This window comes from Akebia trifoliata, chromosome 1 (genome assembly GCF_017979445.1).
Source record: "Akebia trifoliata isolate Shusen 1 chromosome 1, ASM1797944v1, whole genome shotgun sequence".
NCBI lineage: Eukaryota > Viridiplantae > Streptophyta > Magnoliopsida > Ranunculales > Lardizabalaceae > Akebia > Akebia trifoliata.
Window position 1 is genome coordinate 19,917,611 of NC_141375.1, and position 19,280 is coordinate 19,936,890.

Here is a 19,280-nt window from a genome sequence, read left to right on the forward strand (position 1 = left end):
ACATCATGTACAATATACGTAACAATTATTGAACTCATAGCATCAAATCCAGCAACGCATCAAGTAGAGCACAAACATATATGACATATAAATGTACCTTTTTATAAATTTTCAGACGAAAGACCAATTTTTCCCGTAGAGAGCGAGGAAATGACACCCAACAACAAACCACATCATGGAATCAAAATCACAAATGAATCCGTAGAAATTCGCATATAATGACCAATTCAAGCAGAATCCCAATACCAGAGCCACCTCTCTCTCTATCTTTACAAACCCTCGAATCGATCGGATCGGCAAAATTGAACAACTTGGGGCGATTGCGTGGAAAATCCGATCTTGATTTTCGATTTCTAAAACGAAAATATAACAAATTTCGAAGAAAGTAGAAACGATTACAGAGAGGAGAAATGGGTCAAAACCCCAGATCTTGTACGGAGGGAGAGAGAGGGAGAAAATGAGAATGGATCTTTTTTATTTCTCTATTTTTAATCTCCTCTCTTCTTGAGCGGGTCCGAGGACAGAGTGGTGATCCCATCAGATCACACTTACGAGAATTTTAGGTACGTTACACGCGTGTCCTGTTTGCAACCAATGGATTGAACTTCCCTTGGGCTTTGTGTGAAAGTTAAATAGAGAACCAAACGTAATAATAACCATTGTGTTTGGTAACGCCAGGAATTTGTTTGGACAATACGAGATTAGAACTTGGAATTATAGTGTTGTGATGGAAAAAAATTGTTACTATGAATTCTTGGAAAATAATCTCAATATCCCTAAAATGTATTGACATAACTAAGGCACCAAATGATATTTCTCGACTCACAAAAGAAAAAATACGGAGTCATTCTAAATTGACTTGCACTCGACATTGCGCTGACGTGGTAATACCCCAGAGCCCTAGTTTTTTTTTCCTCAAAAGACAAGGAGAAAAAACTATGATTTGAGAGACACTACCACATTAGTGTCTAGCACAATCATTTCAACATTTTCCAATAATATTAGTTTGACAAACATTTATTCGCATCCCATTATTAAAATAATATTAATAGTAATATGAGTAGAGTTCTCATGACTAGTGAGAAAACATATGATCCCGACCGTATAAACATGAAATACAATAGTTAGGATTTATGCATATATCAATAACATAAATCCCGGGGATACTTATCCAAATGATAAATTTCAACAGTTGGATTTTATCACTTATGGCATAAAGTTTATCAAGTCCATAATGAACAACAAAACAACTAATAGAACCCATATATAAATGTAAGAAGAAATACCCAACAATGTAAATAAAGTAAGGTCCCAAAACCTTGAAAATGTAATAATTTTAACAATCTCAAGAGTCAATGAAAATCTATAATAAAATTGATTGATTAAAATTGGTATTTTGGTAGATGTTTCTTTTGGAATTGAAATTTTGCTTAATATAAGTTTATCAAGGTTAATAATTGTTCGATAAACTTGAGTTTTGAATCATCAAAAGTACCAAGTCAGTTTTCCATTTTAACAATGAGATATATCATGGTATCCATGAGCTCTATCGAGAATCAACTTAAATTTAATAGGAACCTCACCCCACATTTACATAGTCCACTCTATCAAGAGTGGCAGTTCTACTCTTGAAAAAGAGTCGTGATAATCTGACTCCCCCATGTGGCATACTCAAAATACTCTCCTGATGTGGCATGTGCTAGAACCATAGATTTTATGCCTGGGGATACACATCTTCAATCCCCATAAAATATGTGCAATTGTGTATCCCGAGGCATAAAATCTATGGTTCTAACACATGCCACATCAAGAGAGTATTTTGAGTATGTCATGTGGGGGAGTCAGACAATCATTACTCGAATAGAGTCATACTAATCTAACTCCCCCACATGGCATACTCAAAATACTCTCTTAACAAGGCATGCACTAGAATTGAAGATTTTTTGCTTAAGGATACACATCCCCATAAATATGTGCAATTGTGTATCCTGAGGCAAAAAGATCTATGGTCCTAGCACATGCCACATTAGGAGAGTATTTTGAGTATGCCACTTGGGGGAATTGAAAATCATTACTCTTCAGAATATTAAGGAATGGATAGACAAACTTTCAATGGAATGGACAATCAAATTCTAGTCGGGCCAAGGCTTAATAATGCCCAAGCCCACTACTATTTTTATATAGATTAACATATATATTGATACTTGATTTTGTAACAAAATTTTGTTTTGTTATATTAAGATGTAACCTTCATTTGTAGCTGTTACAAATCTTCTAACATTTATAAACAAGAATCGTGATAATCTTTACTTTTATATAAATTAACATACATATTGATACGTGATTTTGTAACAAAATTTTGTTTTGTTACATTAATATGTAACGTTCATTTGTAGATGTTACAAATTTTCTAACGGTTATAAACAAGAATCGTGATAATCTTTACTTTTATATAGATTAACATATATATTGATATGTGATTTTGTAACAAAATTTTGTTTTATTACATTAAGGTGTAACCTTCATTTGTAGCTGTTACAGATTTTCTAATGGTTATAAACGAGAATTATGATAATCTTTACTTTTTATTTAGATTAACATATATATTGATACGTGATTTTGTAACAAAATTTTGTTCTGTTATATTAAGAACTAACCTTCATTTGTAGTTGTTACAGATTTTCTAATGGTTATAAACAAGAATGGTGATGATCTTACTACCCCACGTGGCACACTCAATCGACTTCTCGAACATGACAAGTTCAAGAATCATAGATATGTACGCCTCGAGATACATAGTTCCATCAAGACACACATTTTAATAGGGAAGTGTAGTTTTGTGTCCTAAGACATATAAATTTACAGTTCCCTAACTTATCATGTCAGGATAATCAATTGAGTGTGCCACGTAGGGTTGTTAGATTATCACGATTCTATAACAATACTCATCAAGGTTAAAGATTGACCTAGTTTGATTTCTTTTAGGTTGAAGGGTCAATTTTTGTTTGTAATTGTGGATTCTAAAACTTAAAAGATGTTTTAATATATTTAGTCTTGTTATATCATCATGTTAATGTGACTAAACCTTGTTATAAGATACTTTCTTCATTCGTGTAGCCAGACAAAGGTTGTTATGATGACTGAAAATGCACATTGATTTTAATTGGAATCATTATATTCTATAGGAATTGTGATAAATGTAATGATCTTCATCCTCATTTTATATCTCCTATGGTATTTTAACTCTAGTGTATCTGTAGATACGTGAATTTCTAATCCGAATATCACCTCTACGAGGATTTGGAGTCACCACCATTCTTTTTATAAAAAGGTATAAATGGTCACTCAAAAAATATTTTTGGAAAAAAATAATATTTTAGTATCATAGTGACTCCCGTACGGATTAAGACACCAATCCACCTAAGATCTAAGTAAATATTCTATTAGAAAGAAAGGAAGGTGTTAGGCACCCTTTCCATCAAAAGATGGTAATCTTAAAAACGTGGTCATTTTTAATATAAAAAAAACATAATGAAAAAGGTCGATTGATCGACAACTTGTACACGTAAGGGTTTTGCTATCTACCCGAATCATAAGGACCATCTTATTGAAAGAGATGATCATAATCAAAATCCTGCCTTAGGAACTTATTTTGAAAAGTGACTATGGGTCCATTCTCATTGGTTGATAAGGGTCAAATCATTGATGACTTCAAAACTAGTTGCATGGGGTGTGTGACAATCGCGTTTAGGGTTTAAAACGATTTTTATTTGAATGATTACAACCCCTACACTTTCGATTGAATCGATGTCTGATCTACCGGAGGTACGAGAGGGTATTCATGGCATCTTATGGTTTTCTAAACAAAATTAAATAAATAAGAAAGGTATTATACCCCCTTCTCTCCCCTCTCCATCCCTATGTTCTTCCTTCCTTTCTTATTTATTTAATTTTGTTTAATAAATAAGAAATGTAGAATTTGTGAGTTTCTTTTTAGATAAAACGAGGTAGTAAGAGAGAATGAGAGTTGAGTAAAGAAAAATTGAAAGTTTTTTTTTTTAAATTTCTTAAGACTTGAAAGCATGAGATTTTATTAGAAGGATTGGGGGCTTTTATTGATTTCTTGGGTTATTTTTAGGGTTAGAAATGTCAAATGTGAAGGGTTAAAGGATAATGGCATGAAGTGTAGGCATTGGAAGACTGTTATGTTAAGGTTGGAGATAAGTCACTTTTGACCCAAGTGGGTTGGATCTTTCAACTCATATAGATTTAGTGTTAAGTAGGGTTAAGGGGTGTGGGTGTTAATTAAAAGAATGGTTGTGTAAGGAGAGCAGTTGTGGATATTTTGGGAAAGTGAAGGAAATGGTAACAAGTGTCCAAAGGGATATGGGGGTATGTGTTAGATGAGTTGATCAAAGAGAATAGGTATGGGTTGGGTTCTTTTTATGGAATAAGGGAGGTAGATTATGACATGGGTATGGGTTTGTTAGCTTTTTGAAAATGATTATGAGGTTGGATAGAAAATTTTGGAAGGTGAATGGTGGTGATGACAAATGTCCCCTTTAATGATCAAGGGTTGCATAGACCTTGATTAATTGTGATCATGGGTATGAGTATGGATAAGGATATGATTTGGATTTGGATTTGGACTATTGGGTTTGATTTAAATGGGTTTTTGACTTGGTGAAGACTTAGGTTTTACAGTTGACTTGAGTTTATGGTTTGGGTTAAAGTTGGGTTGCACTGGCTTAGGATTAGGTTGGGTTAAGACATTAGCAAGAGTTAGGCTTATTTTCGGGTGAAGCTAAAATGGGTTTTAGGGGGTTGAATATTGGTGGGCCTTAGGTGGGCTTAGAATGTGTCTGAGTTCAAGGTTAGATGGGTGAAAAGTTGATGAGGTAGTGGGCTTAGAAGGCCTTATTGTGGGTCCGCATGACTTTTTATGGGTCTTAAAACCTTTTGATTTGATCAAAATGTAGATTTTCAAGGATTTTGGCTTTTTAGGCCCGTTGACGAATTTTACTAAGAGAAATGGTCTTTTTGGATCTTTTTGAATGGGGAGCCATTTAAATTAGGGTGTCTATAACTGCTTATCTTTGCAGGAGTTGCATGCAAAGAACTGTAAATAATATATTGAACCCTATTTGTACGAGTTCGAAAATTCTGTTAAAAACACAATTTCAAAACATTGAAAGGATTAATGATCTTTTATAGAAAAAGCTACCCAAGCACAGGGTCTGACATGGTGGGCCTTAGAATTCCTCAATCTCATAGCATAGAACTCATTTAAGATTTCAGACTTGATGAAAATTTAATGAGTTTTAAAATTCGGGTATTTTTTGTTGTGTTTCGACAAATCAGAATTAAATATATCTTGAAATGATTTTTTTGAATTTTTTTTTTCTTAATCTTTTTTACTTTTTTTTTGTATTTATCTTTTTTGTTTTGGTAAAAATCTTTTTTTTTTTTTTACTGATTTGTGTATGGTGTATGGATTAAACTTGGGATAATCCCTCCGTGCTTAAAACACATATCCCGCACGATAATTTTCATTCGTGCATGGAGCATGGAGCAAGTTGGTTCATTTTTTATCTGTGCTGGTAGTACAGACCAGTACGAATTTCAAACTTTTTTAAACTGGCGCGCCTCTCTACTTCGCCACTTTCCAATTTTCGCTCTGGTTTTCCCTCTTCTCTTATGATTTTTCCCTATTTTTTTTATTTTTCCTTGGCTTTTCTTCCTTTGTTAGACTTTCTTCTGATTTTGTTCTTATGCAACTTGAATTTTCTAATTATTTAGACTCTAGATTGTGAACCTTTCCTTGATTGAGGTAAGTGATTTTTTCATCTTTTCCTTACATCTTCTTTGTAGTTATACTTATATTGTTGATATTATCTCCCATTTTTTGTTATTACCCCCTTCCCTTTTTTCCTTTTTTGTAATTTTTTTGAATGCCTTGTGGTGAATATTGGTTGTGGAAAAAAATTTTGGGGTGGTAGAGATGGGTTAAACTTAGGATAGAGTGGGGGGTTAGATGTTGGTGGATTGGGTAGTGTGTGGAGTAGATTTGTGAAAATGGATTGGTTTTGTGTCGAACATAGGATGTGCTGAATGTTGATGAGGGTGGAAGGATGATCAGATTGGGTAGGATTAATGGTATCTAAGGGTTGGATGGATTTTGGGTGATGTGTAGCGCCTTCAAAACACTAACACAAACCCGCATGTCAAATCTCGAGGTACTAGGTGGCGCCTCGAAATTTCAGTATGGTTTCTTCTATTTATGTTAGCATTCTAAAGCATTCAAACACCTAATAAACCATACACATGATATCTTGCATATATATACAAAAATAACATAATAGCAGAAGCCTATATATATTTAACAATGTAAGATATATCAGAGTGCGAAATAAGTAAACAAATATGCATGATTATATTGAAACTCATCACTCTAATAAAGGTCCTAACACTCAATCCAAAATCTATAATATAACCTAGACGAAATTGACAATGTTAGTAGTTATAACTCCCAATACTCACCAGGTAAATGATTTTAGTCGTTTATCTGATTTATCAGATAATTATTGCTAACACTCCTCTACACCAACCTCGTCAAGTGCAAAACTTGAAATTTAAAAAAAAAATCGAAAAGGAAATAGTGAGTAATAATGATTATCCAGTAGGGAAGCAAACAATTCCTATTAATAACCTCTTCTAACATTAACGAGTAAGCATTCTAAGTTATTTCAATGCATATAAAGTTTTATAAAATAAACTATGATTAACTGGTACATATAATTAGGAACGAGTAACTGAATATTTTAAAACTCAAATTACATCAATCAATAATACTAACTATAATATTTTCTTTTTACATAAATCTAATTGATAAAATTGAAACATTTAACATGCATTTCATTTTATATATCAAAATAAAGCAATAGATGCATAATACATAATGGTAGAGTAGTGGAATTAGAGAGTTGGGATTGTACGACTAGATCGCACCCTATCAGGACATAATGTTCCATAATAATGTATTAGTTCCTGATTTTGTGGTTGATCGTTGTTTACTATACTTTCGAAATCATTTATCCAGCTCAGACTGCCCGTTTGGCATGACCGTAAACACTGGATCTCTTTTCAATGTGTCAGAACATTCGACTACTTTAGATTATTAGTGATCACTGACTAATCATCTTCGTCTATGCCTATCAGGCGTGCATATGATTCCCATTATATATCTTCATTCATATACAACCACCTTTACAATATAAGTTCACTGAAAAATATAGAGAGGAATAAACTTGAATTCTATTTGTGACTTCAATCTCATATGCGTCCCATACCACGTATGAGCTTGGTTGTCCCTTCTATACATCCCATGATAGTATATTACTCTAGCTAATATGACAGACTATTCCTTAAGATATTAACAAACTCTTTAACAGTTCACAAAATAACTATATATACATATATCATTTTTTTAAAACAAATAAAAAAATTAACATTTCAGAGTTAAGTTGGCCCACCGACCTAAAATAAATAATAGTACATAGCGCATAATCATAAATAAACATGAGTCACCTAGTAATAACAGAAAGTAAATTAATCGTAAATATCCATTTATCAACCCACACATAACATCATCATGTAAAATGCAGACATCACCATTCGGATGTGATTCTTATATTTTATCATTTTTTCCTCTTTTATTCAATTTTTTTCATTTTTCATCTTTTCAAACACAAAAATCATTTCTCGAAATTCATCAACTCAATATCAGTTCTGTAGACACGGGATTTCGTCATTACGATGACCACATCTACGATGATTTGGAGTCGCCACCATTCATATTATAAGTAGGTGTGAATGGTCACCCGATGTACATTTTTTTGAAAAAGTGACATTTTTGATGTTTTAGCGACTCTCGATGGATAGGAACTAATCAAACCATGAGATTCGGGGTAAGTGGCTCGATTGGAGAAAAGGGAAGGTGTTAGGCACCCTTTTCTCCCCACTAAAGAGTGGTAACCTCAACTCAACTCGGTCATTTTTTATTAAAAAAATACGAAAAATGATGTGCCACGTGTTGTGCATTTGTACCCTAGATAGGGGTTCATTTTTGGCTTGATCATAGGGTCATTCCATTAATGGAAATGACCCTTATAGACCTTTAGCCTTGGGGTCCATTCATCCTAAAAAATAAAATGAAGGGGAGAGGGGTGATAGAAGAGGGAAGAGGAGAGGATGTAGAAGAGAGGGGGGGTTGCCTTGAACCCACCTTGTATCTTCTTTCTTTTTTTCTTCTTCTTCTTTGAATCTTCTTGAGTCCTTAGTATTTTAAACAAATACAACTCTTTTTTTTTTGTTGAAGGAGTAAAGAAGAGATGATGAGTATGTGATTTTTTTTTATGAGACTTGGGGAGAATTAGTGTGAGGGAATTGATGAGGATTTTCTCAGTGAGAGGGGTGATAGTTGTTAGTAGAGAGAGAGTTGGGGAGAAACTTTGTAGTGAAAGTTGGGGGGCCATTTTTGGGAAGAGGAGGAGGGTATTTATAGATGTTGAGGAGTTATTTTAGGGATATAATGGGGTGAAGTGAAGACAAAGGGTAGAATGGTTATGAGTTTGAGAAAGAAGTGGGTGTAATTTAGAGGAGATTGGAGGGTATTTAGGGAATTGAGGTTAAATGAGTGAGTTTTGACCCAAATGGTTTGGATCCTACCCAACCCATTTGGGTGGAGTGTTTGGTGATGTGAGTTTAAGATGGTGATTGTGATTAAATGATATTTGATTTAAGAGAATGGAAGATTTAAAGAGGTGGTTGATGATATTTTGGGAGGGTGAAGGAAATGATGCCATGTGTTAAAGTGGGTGGAAATGAAGGGTTGGGATAGGTTGATGGGAGAGGTTGAGTGTTTGACTTGAAAGGATGGTGTAAGTTTAGGTTGTAGATGTAGGTTTTGTAAGGAATGATGAGGGTAGATTAGGGGAGGTATAAGTTAGGGGTGTGGGTAGATGTATTTGATTTGAGAGAAAAGGTGATGGGTTGATGTGTGGGTAGATGGGATTTAAAGCAAATTAATGGGGTTGGGTAGTTGGGTGAGGGAGGTGAGATGAGGTGATGACATGTGTCATCTTTGATTATCAAGATGGTGATTGGTGATGTGGGTAGTGGTTGATGGGTTAGGGTTGTGGGTTGGATATGAATTGGATATGGATTTGGGCTTAGAGGCTTTGGAGTGTTTTGGGCTTGGGTTATGAAATGGTTTTGGATTTAGGAATGGTGGGGGTTATTTTGGAATGGATTTTGAGGGTATAGGTTGGTTTTAGATTTTGGTTGATGTGGATTGATTTTAGGTTAGGGGTAAGGTGAGAAATTGATTTAGGAAAGTGTTGAGGGCTTGTGGGCCTTAGGTGGGCCTATGGTTTTTACGGATTCGGAGGCAGAGCGGTGGTAGTAAAGAAGGGGTAGGCATCCCAAGTCTCACATTTTTAATTTTTTAATTTTTTTTAGATTTTTGCAATCATTAGTTTGATCAAAAATGCCACGTATTGGCGAATCGGGCTTTTTAGGCCCGTTGATAAATTTATCGAAAATTTGGCGTTTTTGATTTTGGAAGCAGTGCGGTGAATATTGGGAAAGCGTAAGGTAGGCCAAGTCCTTTTGGTGGGCCTCCTAAACCATTGAGAGGTCTTAGGGGCCTCGGTTTGGTAAAAATGTCACTTTTCAATGACTTGGGCCCTTTAGGCCCTTGGCCCATTTATTTGGAAAATCAATATTTTTGGGCCCTTTCGAGAAGTGGCCCGTTCAAATTGAGGTGTCTACAGCTGCCCTTCTTTGCAGGAATTGCATGCAAAGAATAGACTAAACCCCTATTTGTACGGGCCAGAAAAATTCTGTAAAAACACGATCTTTAATTATCGATTGTACTGAAGATTTTTGTGGAAAATGGTTACTCAAGCACGGGGTCTGACAGAGTTTTGCCTTATTAATTCATTGATCTCGATGGCGCGGAGCTCGTGTGAGATCTTTGATTTTATGAAAATTTGATAAGTTTTGAAATCCGACTATTTCTTCGATCGTGTTTTGACAAATCGAAGTTGAGTGCAACTCGAAAGGTTTTTGAAATTTTTTTTTTGTTTGTTGATCTTGCTCTGTTTTTATCATAAGCTAACCCTCTCAATTCATGCATTGTCCTTTGATACCTTTGGTCCTTTCAACGGTGCAAGCAGTGAGGTTGTTAGCAGTCGCCACAAATCCAAGAGAGAGTTTTGCTGTTGGAGCACTCGCAATATGGTTGTTAACAGCTGTCACTGATCCAAGAGAGAGTTTTGCTGTTGGAGCACTCGCAATATGGTTGTTAACAGCTGTCACTGATCCAAGAGAGAGTTTTGCTGTTGGAACCGAATCGACCAAGATCTGGAATGCGACAGTCAATAGAGATCCACTAGACCCAACTTCAGTAATTCTACCCCTATTTACTGTTAGCCCATCGGGGAGTATAGCAAAACCAAGGAGAAGGAGTGCTACACAGTCTGGGTTTCCCCCATTTAGAACCACGTTCATTGCAACAATATCAACAGGAGCATAGATTACAAAAGAGCCCGTTGCATCGATGCTACTCTCTTGTAATATCAACATGTTGTTCTGACTGGAATTTGGAGTATTAACTCGCAGTAGAGAAACACAGTTACCAGGATCTCTGCCATTAGCAATATGTGTCATTTCTTGAACAGCACCGCCATTAAAAAGAATGTTCCACTCACTTCTAAAGTTCTCATCGCGAAGGAAATTGAAAACTCTCTTTGGTGGGACTGGAAGCCAGAAAGAAGTAGCTGCACTTAGCACAATACCAGGAGGCCTACCGAGATCATCTATGCTTTTTCCAATCATGGTCCTTACATCTTCAGCGCCACTTCCCGATAATGTTGTCCATGTGTGAGCAGTAGAAGTACTTACACCAGAACAAAAACTCATCACCATTCTCTCAGCTAACTTCAACATACTCTTTCGCCCTTCTTGACTTGTGATCACACCAACATCTCCAGCGGGCATGTTACTAGCCATAACACTTGCAAGGCGTTCACATTGTTGATCTAGGGTAGCAACCCAACGCTTTGCGCCAAACCCAAGGTTGGAGTTAACCAGTGTTTTTATATATACTATGAACTGCTTTATCATCCACTTCTGCGTGTTCGACATATAACCTTGGAGTAACCATTTGGCATTTCTTGGATTTAAACAACCTGATGGCCTTCTTCGACATCTCGATATCAGGCTAGGACGCAAATGATCCAAGGAAACATTGACCACCACCCAAATTCCCTCAGCATGTTGTTTACAATACCTTACAAAGAAACTCTCTCGAGTCGGAACAAGATGTAAAGGGACTTGAAATTCTGTTGTCATCACTTGGAGGGCTCCATTGTAGTTTTCTGCTATGCCTATTGATACGACTTCAAGAGTTGTTGCTTTTGAAACAATGTTAGAAAACACGGTGGACCACTGATTCACATCCATAAGGATCTCAATAAGGTTAATGTGACTCATGATAACAACGACCGTTTCTCGAGAAGCTTCTGATTTCAATCTAAATGGTTTTGACCCAACTCCCCTCGGGGATGTTCACCCGTACTCATCTTCACTTAGAATCTCATAAGCATGATCAAGGCTATGCATCCATAAGGGTTTCCCTAGTTGGGTCATTCTTATAAATTCTTCCATTGCTACAACTGCGAGTTCGATGATCAATTGTTTATCTACCTCAGTAGGCTCGGAGAGTGATCTCAAGAGGAGCTTGCTTGGGGTCCCTGCTTCGATTCCTTCGCGTCTTGTCTAGTGAGTCGTAATGCTTTGGACGTTGAAAAAGTGATGATGAGTCATGCTGCCCGGATCCGTGCTTTGGAGGAACGCCTTGACTCTTTTTTTTATGATGTTTGATCGACTGCGTTGTATTAACTCTTTTTGTATTTTACAAAATATTTGAAAGATTAAATGCAAAGAAAATAGGTTTTGTAATTACTTGGCCTCAGGTGTATCTAATGCTTTGAAAACTTGAAGTTTGAATAAGTCCTAGAATCTTCATCATCGGCCAAAATAGTAGTTTTTCTTTTTTGAAATTTTATGAAATATTTTTATCAAATGAGTACGATAAATTCAAAGTTTGTAAAACCTTTGGTTGCGACAATCTTGGTGTTTTTGCCAATCACAGAGGATATAAACGTCAATTACTCTTTTGATTCCTTTAGAGTCATTCCCAGTGCTATGGTATTGGAAGACTATTTTGGGTCTCGGGATTTTGGAAAGATTTTGCCGTTCACAGTTTATACTCTTGCGGGCCAAGAGTTTTTTTTTTTTTTTTTTTTTTTTTAACCTTTATTGCCCCTGATGCCAATTACGGTTTTCATCAGACCCGGTTTCCACATTTTTACACATCGACGTCCTTTTTGGGATTTTCATCGTGTTGGTGGCTTTGATCTTGCCATAGTCTGATTCTTTTACTCATAGCACCCTTTCAGGTTTTCACTATGCCCTTTCAGATTATGCTTGTATTTTTCTAGATTTTTCCATTACAATTCTGCTCGGAGTTTCTGTGTCTTTGTGGCTTGGTGACTTAAGTTGAGCTGCAAGATCGGCGACTTTACTCTTGTAGTGGCACTCTTTCTTGAGTAATAGATCTAGATTCCCCTCTCGAGTTTTTCAACGAGTAACAAGACTTTGAGGTTCGGACCAAGCTGCAAGATCATTGGTGTTGCCACTGTCGTTATGTTGCCCTAGAACATTTCCTGATCAAAAAGGACTTTAAGTAGGACGAAACGTTGGCTTAGGCTTATGGTAGTGGAATGTTACAAAATGGTTAAGGTCTGGATCTAAAGTGGAATAAACATAGGGTTCGTCTATTTTTGTTTCGGAAAAGTGATCTATGTCTCCTCCCAGCGTCTCTCGAACTTGTTTAGGCCTGAGATTTGGGTCGAGCGAAGATCAAGTGTTTGAGTTTTTGACTTTCTTGATTTTTTTTGTATTTTTAGCCGTTCACAGTTTATCCTCATGCGGGCCAGGAGTACTTTTGATGCTTCTGATTTTTCTATTTTTTCTGATCTCTTTTTTTTTGTGTAGTTGTTGACTTGCCCCAGTCTTAGGTAAATAAATGAACGTGATGGCTCAAAAGGGTTGACTAGGGTGTGATGGTTTGTTTGGGATAACAAAAATGGCATTTCGTCATCTCAGGGTCAGGTCTTAGGCGTAATATTTCTTAACAGTGTCAGCATTGATCGGTTGCGGGAAGACTTGTCCGTCCATTTCTATGAGAATCAGAGCTCCTCCTGTCATTACCTTCTGTAGGATGAATGGTCCCTCATAGTTTGGTCTGAACTTTCCTCTGGCGTCTTCTTGAATTGGTAGAATCTTCTTTAAGACCAGGTCTCCTGGCGAGAAATGCCTAGGCTTAACTTTCTTGTTATAGGCACGAGCTATTCGTCGTTGATAGATCTGTCCATGACAAATGGCTGCAAGGCGTTTCTCTTCAATCAGATTCAGCTGATCAAACCGAGCTTGAATCCATTCAGTCTCATCTAGCTCTGCTTCTTTTAAGATTCGGAGGGAGGGAATCTCAACCTCTACGGGTAAGACTGCTTCCATTCCGTAGACCAATGAATACGGAGTTGCCCCAGTCGAAGTTCTGAACGAAGTACGGTAGGCGTGTAGTGCAAAGGGCAACATGTCGTGCCAATCTTTGTATGTAACTGCCATCTTCTCGATTATTTTCTTGATGTTCTTGTTGGCTGCCTCGACTGCTCCATTCATCGTAGGTCTGTAGGGTACAGAGTTGTGATGAGTGATCTGGAAGTCTTCGCACATTTTGATCATATCTTTGTTCTTGAAGTTCTTGGCATTGTCAGTTACCAATCCGCTTGGAAGTCCATACCGGCAAATGATGTTGTTCTTGACAAACTTCATGACGTTGCTCTTAGTAACATTGGCGTATGATGCAGCTTCCACCCATTTGGTGAAGTAATCGATAGCAACAAGGATGAAACGATGCCCATTTGCAGCTTTTGGCGAGATCTGCCCAATGACATCAATACCCCAGAGTGAGAAAGGCCAAGGAGTAGTCATATTATGTAGTTCTGAAGGTGGGGCATTGATCTTGTTGGCATATATTTGGCATAGATGGCATTTGCGGACATGCTGATAGCAGTCACTTTCCATTGTCGACCAATAGTATCCCATCCTCATGATCTTCTTAGCAAGCATATGACCATTCATGTGAGGTCCGCAGACTCCCCCATGTATAGTCTCAATTAGTCGTTTCGCTTCTGTTTCTGCCACACACCTAAGTAAGATCTCATGGTGCGACTTCTTGTACAGAATACCGTTGCTCAAGAAAAATTGTCCTGCTAGCCTCTGAATGGTCCTTCTATCATTTGGCGTTGCGTCTGAGGGGAGTGTTCGATCTTCAAGATATGCCTTGATGTCAGAATACCATGTCTTTTCTTCAGATTCTTTTACTTCAACGGGTAAGCAATAGGTTGGCTCATCTTGAATTCCAATCTCAATAGGGTCGATGATTAAGTCTTCCGAGATGTTGATCATAGAGGCCAGTGTAGCTAGTGCATCTGCAAACTGATTCTTAGCTCTCGGCATGTACGTGAATGAAATCCTATCGAAGCGTGAGCTTAGTTCTTCCAGATACTCGTGGTAAGGGACCAGTCTTTGCTCTCGGGTCTTCCATTCTCCAGTCGTCTGATAGACTACTAAGCTTGAATCTCTGAAAACATCGATTTCATCTACCTCGAGATCCAGTGCTGCCTTCAACCCTGCTATGCATGCTTCGTATTCAGCCTCATTGTTGGAACATTGAAATTTTAGTCTGATTGCGATTGGCACGTGGGATCCATCTGGCTTGATCAGAACTGCCCCTATTCCATTTCCTTTCTGATTGGCTGCTCCGTCGAAATACATTTTCCATCCTGGTTCCTCATTATCGTCTTCAACCTCAGTGATCAGTATGGCTTCATCAGGAAAATTCGTTTTTAATGGCTCGTAGTTAGGCAACGGGTGCTTGGCTAGGTGGTCGGCGATTACTTGCCCTTTGATGGCTTTTTGAGTGACATAGGTGATGTCAAACTCAGATAACAATAGTTGCCATTTTGCAGTGCGACCTGTTAATGCTGGTTTTTCGAATAGGTATTTCAGGGGGTCCATCCTTGCTATTAGCATAGTCGAGTAACTCAGCAAATAGTGACGTAATCGTTGAGATGCCCAAACTAATGCGCAGCAAGTCTTCTCAAGCGTTGAATATTTTGCTTCGTATTCGGTAAATTTCTTGCTGAGATAGTAGATGGCATGTTCTTTCCGTCCTGATTCATCGTGTTGCCCTAGCACGCACCCCATTGACGTTTCTTGCACCGAGATGTACATCAGTAAAGGTCGCCCTAGAGTAAGAGGGACTAGGACTGGTGGATTGAGCAGATATTGCTTAATCTTGTCGAACGCTTCCTGACAGTCCTTGTTCCATTTCTTCGGTGTGTCTTTCCTGAGTAGTTTGAAGACTGGCTCACAGATAGGCGTAAGCTGTGCAATGAAACGGCTAATATACTGTATTCTTCCCAAGAATGCCTGAACATCTCTCTCTGAAACGGGTGCTTTCATCTCGAGGATATACTTGGTTTTTGCCGGATCTATCTCGATGCCTCTTCTGCTGACGATGAAACCCAGTAGTTTGCCCGATGTTGCCCCGAATACACATTTTGCAGGATTTAGCCTTAAACTGTATTTCCTCAGCCTGTCGAACAACTTCTTTAGATTTACCAGATGATCTTTTTCAATGCTGGATTTAGCAATCATGTCGTCTACGTAGACTTCCATTTCCTTGTGGATCATATCGTGGAATAGTGCGGTCATTGCCCGTTGGTAAGTCGCCCCTGCGTTCTTCAGCCCGAATGGCATGACTTTGTAGTGAAAAGTACCCCATGACGTGATAAATGCAGTCTTTTCCTGGTCTTCTTCCGCCATTTTTATTTGGTTATAGCCTGAAAAACCGTCCATGAACGAGAACATGCCATGCCCTGCTGTACTATCGACTAGAGTGTCGATGTGTGGAAGTGGGAAATCATCCTTAGGACTGGCCTTGTTTAGGTCCCGATAGTCAACACACATGCGTACCTTCCCATCTTTCTTGGGTACTGGGACGACATTAGCCAACCACTCAGGGTACGTAGAGACTGCAAGAAATCCGGCTTCGAACTGTTTCATGACTTCGTCCTTGACCTTGAGAGTCCATTCTGGCTTTAATCTTCTCAATTTCTGCTTAATCGACTTACTTCCGGAGGCAATTGGTAGCTTGTGCACGACAAGATCTGTGTCCAATCCCGGCATATCCCTGTACGACCATGCAAATACATCTTGATAATCTTGTAAGAGTTTGATAATTTCTTCCTTTTGTTGTGACGTTAATAAGGCTCCGATCTTGACAATTCGTGGGTCCTCTTCGGTACCAAGATTGATTGAATCTGTACCTCAATGTTTGGCTGAACACCTTTCTTGTGACGTTCTACCAAGTCTTTGATTTCTTTAGGCGGGTACTCCATTTCGTCCTCAGACTCTTCTTCGATCCCCATGAGGTCAAAGTCGAGTTCAAGATCGAAATCATACTCGTCCCTTTCAAATTCTGTTTTATCTGGGTACTCATTTGATTGAGACATATCCCTTGAAAACTCTTTTTTTAACTTTTGGAAAATATCTATTTTTTTGTAATTTTGAAAGCTTTTGATTTTTTTGACTTTTAAGAAATTTTTGATTTTTTTATTTTTTGAGGAATATTTATTTTTTGTTGCTTTTCGAATACCTGAAATAAGAAGAACAATCATGCGAATTCATTAATAAAGATAGGGAGCCCTCAAAACAGTCTTTACCCGAGAGCGAGGGCTCGTTATGATCCTCGGGCAAACTAGATTCGTTTAACGGCATTTTTTTTGAGGCCTCAACAACCTCAAGGGTCAATGGGAATTCCTCCCAATTGTTTAGAACTTCCCCTTCTCTGAGGGGGCGGATGAGATGTGAAAGTGATGTGTTGGGTGATTTGGTTGGTGGTTCGGAGATAACCATGATCTCCGATTGATTTTTGTCAGATGGGGGCATAGTCCCTCCCAAGCTTGGTGGGATGACGACTGATACCCAGTCGATGCCAGTGGGGAATGGTGATTTTTTCCGCAGCTTGTAGTGATTTCCACTGGGTGGATTCTAGAGTGGTCTCTGGTGGACTTTCATCGGAATCCCCATTGAATAGAACATCAATGCCTTCTATGAAGGATGATTGGGACTCGACAACTGAGTCTTCTAGAAAGTGCAGTGGTGCGATATTTACCATTTTTGCCCTTTTTGCCCGTGGTGGTTCTGATAAGTTGTCGGATCTGGCATGAGATTTTGAGAAGCTAACGCTAATGTGAGGGACTCGACCGAGGTTCCAGACATTCGATTCCCGATTTTGCTTTCTTGCTAGTCGAAGTTCTTTCTTTTTTTCGTTCATTTCTGCTATATCCTTCTTTGTGGGCCTGAACCCCAAACCAAAATAAGGAGTATGTTTGCTTGCTTCGACTGGTGTAGCTCTTCCTCTTCCCCCTGGTCCCAACCCTTGCTTGGGTCGGTAACCTCCCCTTTTCATAACCCAACCGATCATAAGGTTCGCTATTGATAGCTTTGCCCTTACCTTCTCCTTCCCCTTCTCGATGTAGTTGACAGCTGCAAATTGGTACGAATGGTAGAGTGCCTTGTCCTTCGTCATCTCTATGTCAATGAATGGCACGTCCGGAGCTCTGCCAGCCGGGATCAAGTTCTCTGCCAAAACAGATATCATCTTCTGTCCCATAATGAATTTGACTCTCTGGTGTAAAGAAGAAGGTATAGCCCCTGCTATGTGGATCCATAGCCTGACCAGTAGTAGATTGAAGGTTGTTGGTATCTCCATGACCTCAAATGTTACTTCAAAGGTGCATGGGCCTATTGTGATAGGTAAAACTACCTCCCCCAAGGAGTCTCTTCTTGAACTGTCAAAGCCTCGGACAACCTTGTTGTTGGGCTTGACGTGTGACCAATCGGCGTTCAGCTTTCGGAAGGTCTCAAGTGGACAAACGTTAAGCGCTGAGCCATAGTCAATCAGCACCCTGGCAACCATCATGCCCTTGCATATGACCATAATGTTTAGTGGCTCGACGTGCCCCTCCCTTCAAGTGTAAACTCATTTTCCGTGAAAATAATAGGATTGGGGGCCATGATTTGGCCGACTGTTTGCTCTAACTACGCCGGTGTCGTGGTCAAAAGTACATGTGATCCCCCTAGGACTTTCAACAATGCCTCTTGGTGCTCTTCCGATTTTTGTATTAGTCCTAAGATGCTGACTTGTGCTGGCTGTTTGTTCAATCTGTCTACTATGTTATGCTCTCTCTTGAGGATGAGCTTAATAAAGTCTGTGGCTTCTTTATCTGTCACTTTCGCCTTCTCTTCCATTTTGTCCTCCTTATACAGTTTACCCTTTCCCTTTGCTTTTATTTTTTTTTCATCTGTCACCTCTTTTGTAGTATCTTTTGCTTCTTCCCTGATGTTCACCCCATTTCCTGACAGTTTCTGGCACTTTCCTGCCCGGGTTATACGGCTGATATCAGCCACCATTGCTTTCTTCATTGTTTCGACCCTGTTGGTCGTGGTGATAGTGGTCTCATAGCTCCAAAGGATTGCCTGATCGGAGCTATAGGGGAATGATTTAGGTGAGTGTATGGTTATGGGGGGTGGATCGGGTTTCATATTGAGAATGAGAGGTGGTGGTGATGACTTGGATGTAGTGATAGTAGGAGTTGGTGGAGTCGATGAAGTGTATGGAATGACGAGTGGTGGACGTGGAGATGAAGTGTACGGTATATGGAGGGGGGTCGAGTTGATCATTGGGAATATGGTGGTGTGTAGGGTATAACAAGGGGAGGTCGGGTCGAATTTTGACGATGGGGTGATCCGTAAGGTATGACTAAAGGTGGTCGGGTGGTAGTATCTTGATGGGTGGGATGGATGGTGAGGTTGGCCATTCTGAGAGGAAACTGCGAATTCTGCGATGAATCTGCATAGTGGTTGACTGTGTTAACCGTTGACGTCCTTGATTCGTTTGTGAAGTGTACCCTGATTTTTGTCCCGATTGGTGCTATCAGATCCGAGGGATTGAAGTCGAGTTCTCCACAAATGACATTTACCCTATGCCCACTCCCCTCTCCATTGTGAGTAGGTAGGGG

The 19,280-nt window shown here is 38.7% G+C and overlaps 1 protein-coding gene and 1 pseudogene across 3 annotated transcripts in view; both read right to left on the reverse strand.

Annotated features, from left to right (window-relative positions):
• The window catches only part of PUB4 (RING/U-box superfamily protein with ARM repeat domain-containing protein), a 19,283-nt gene extending 18,810 nt beyond the window's left edge, over nucleotides 1-473 (reverse strand). For all 3 annotated transcript variants that reach the window (XM_086440975.1, XM_086440959.1, XM_086440966.1), the window contains exon 1: nucleotides 98-473. The gene's annotated coding sequence lies outside the window, so the exon portion shown is untranslated. The remainder of the gene's footprint in view (nucleotides 1-97) is intronic.
• LOC147410856 (homeobox-leucine zipper protein ROC2 pseudogene) overlaps nucleotides 1-18,684 on the reverse strand; it is an 18,887-nt pseudogene extending 203 nt beyond the window's left edge.
• Nucleotides 18,685-19,280: the final 596 nt, after the last annotated feature.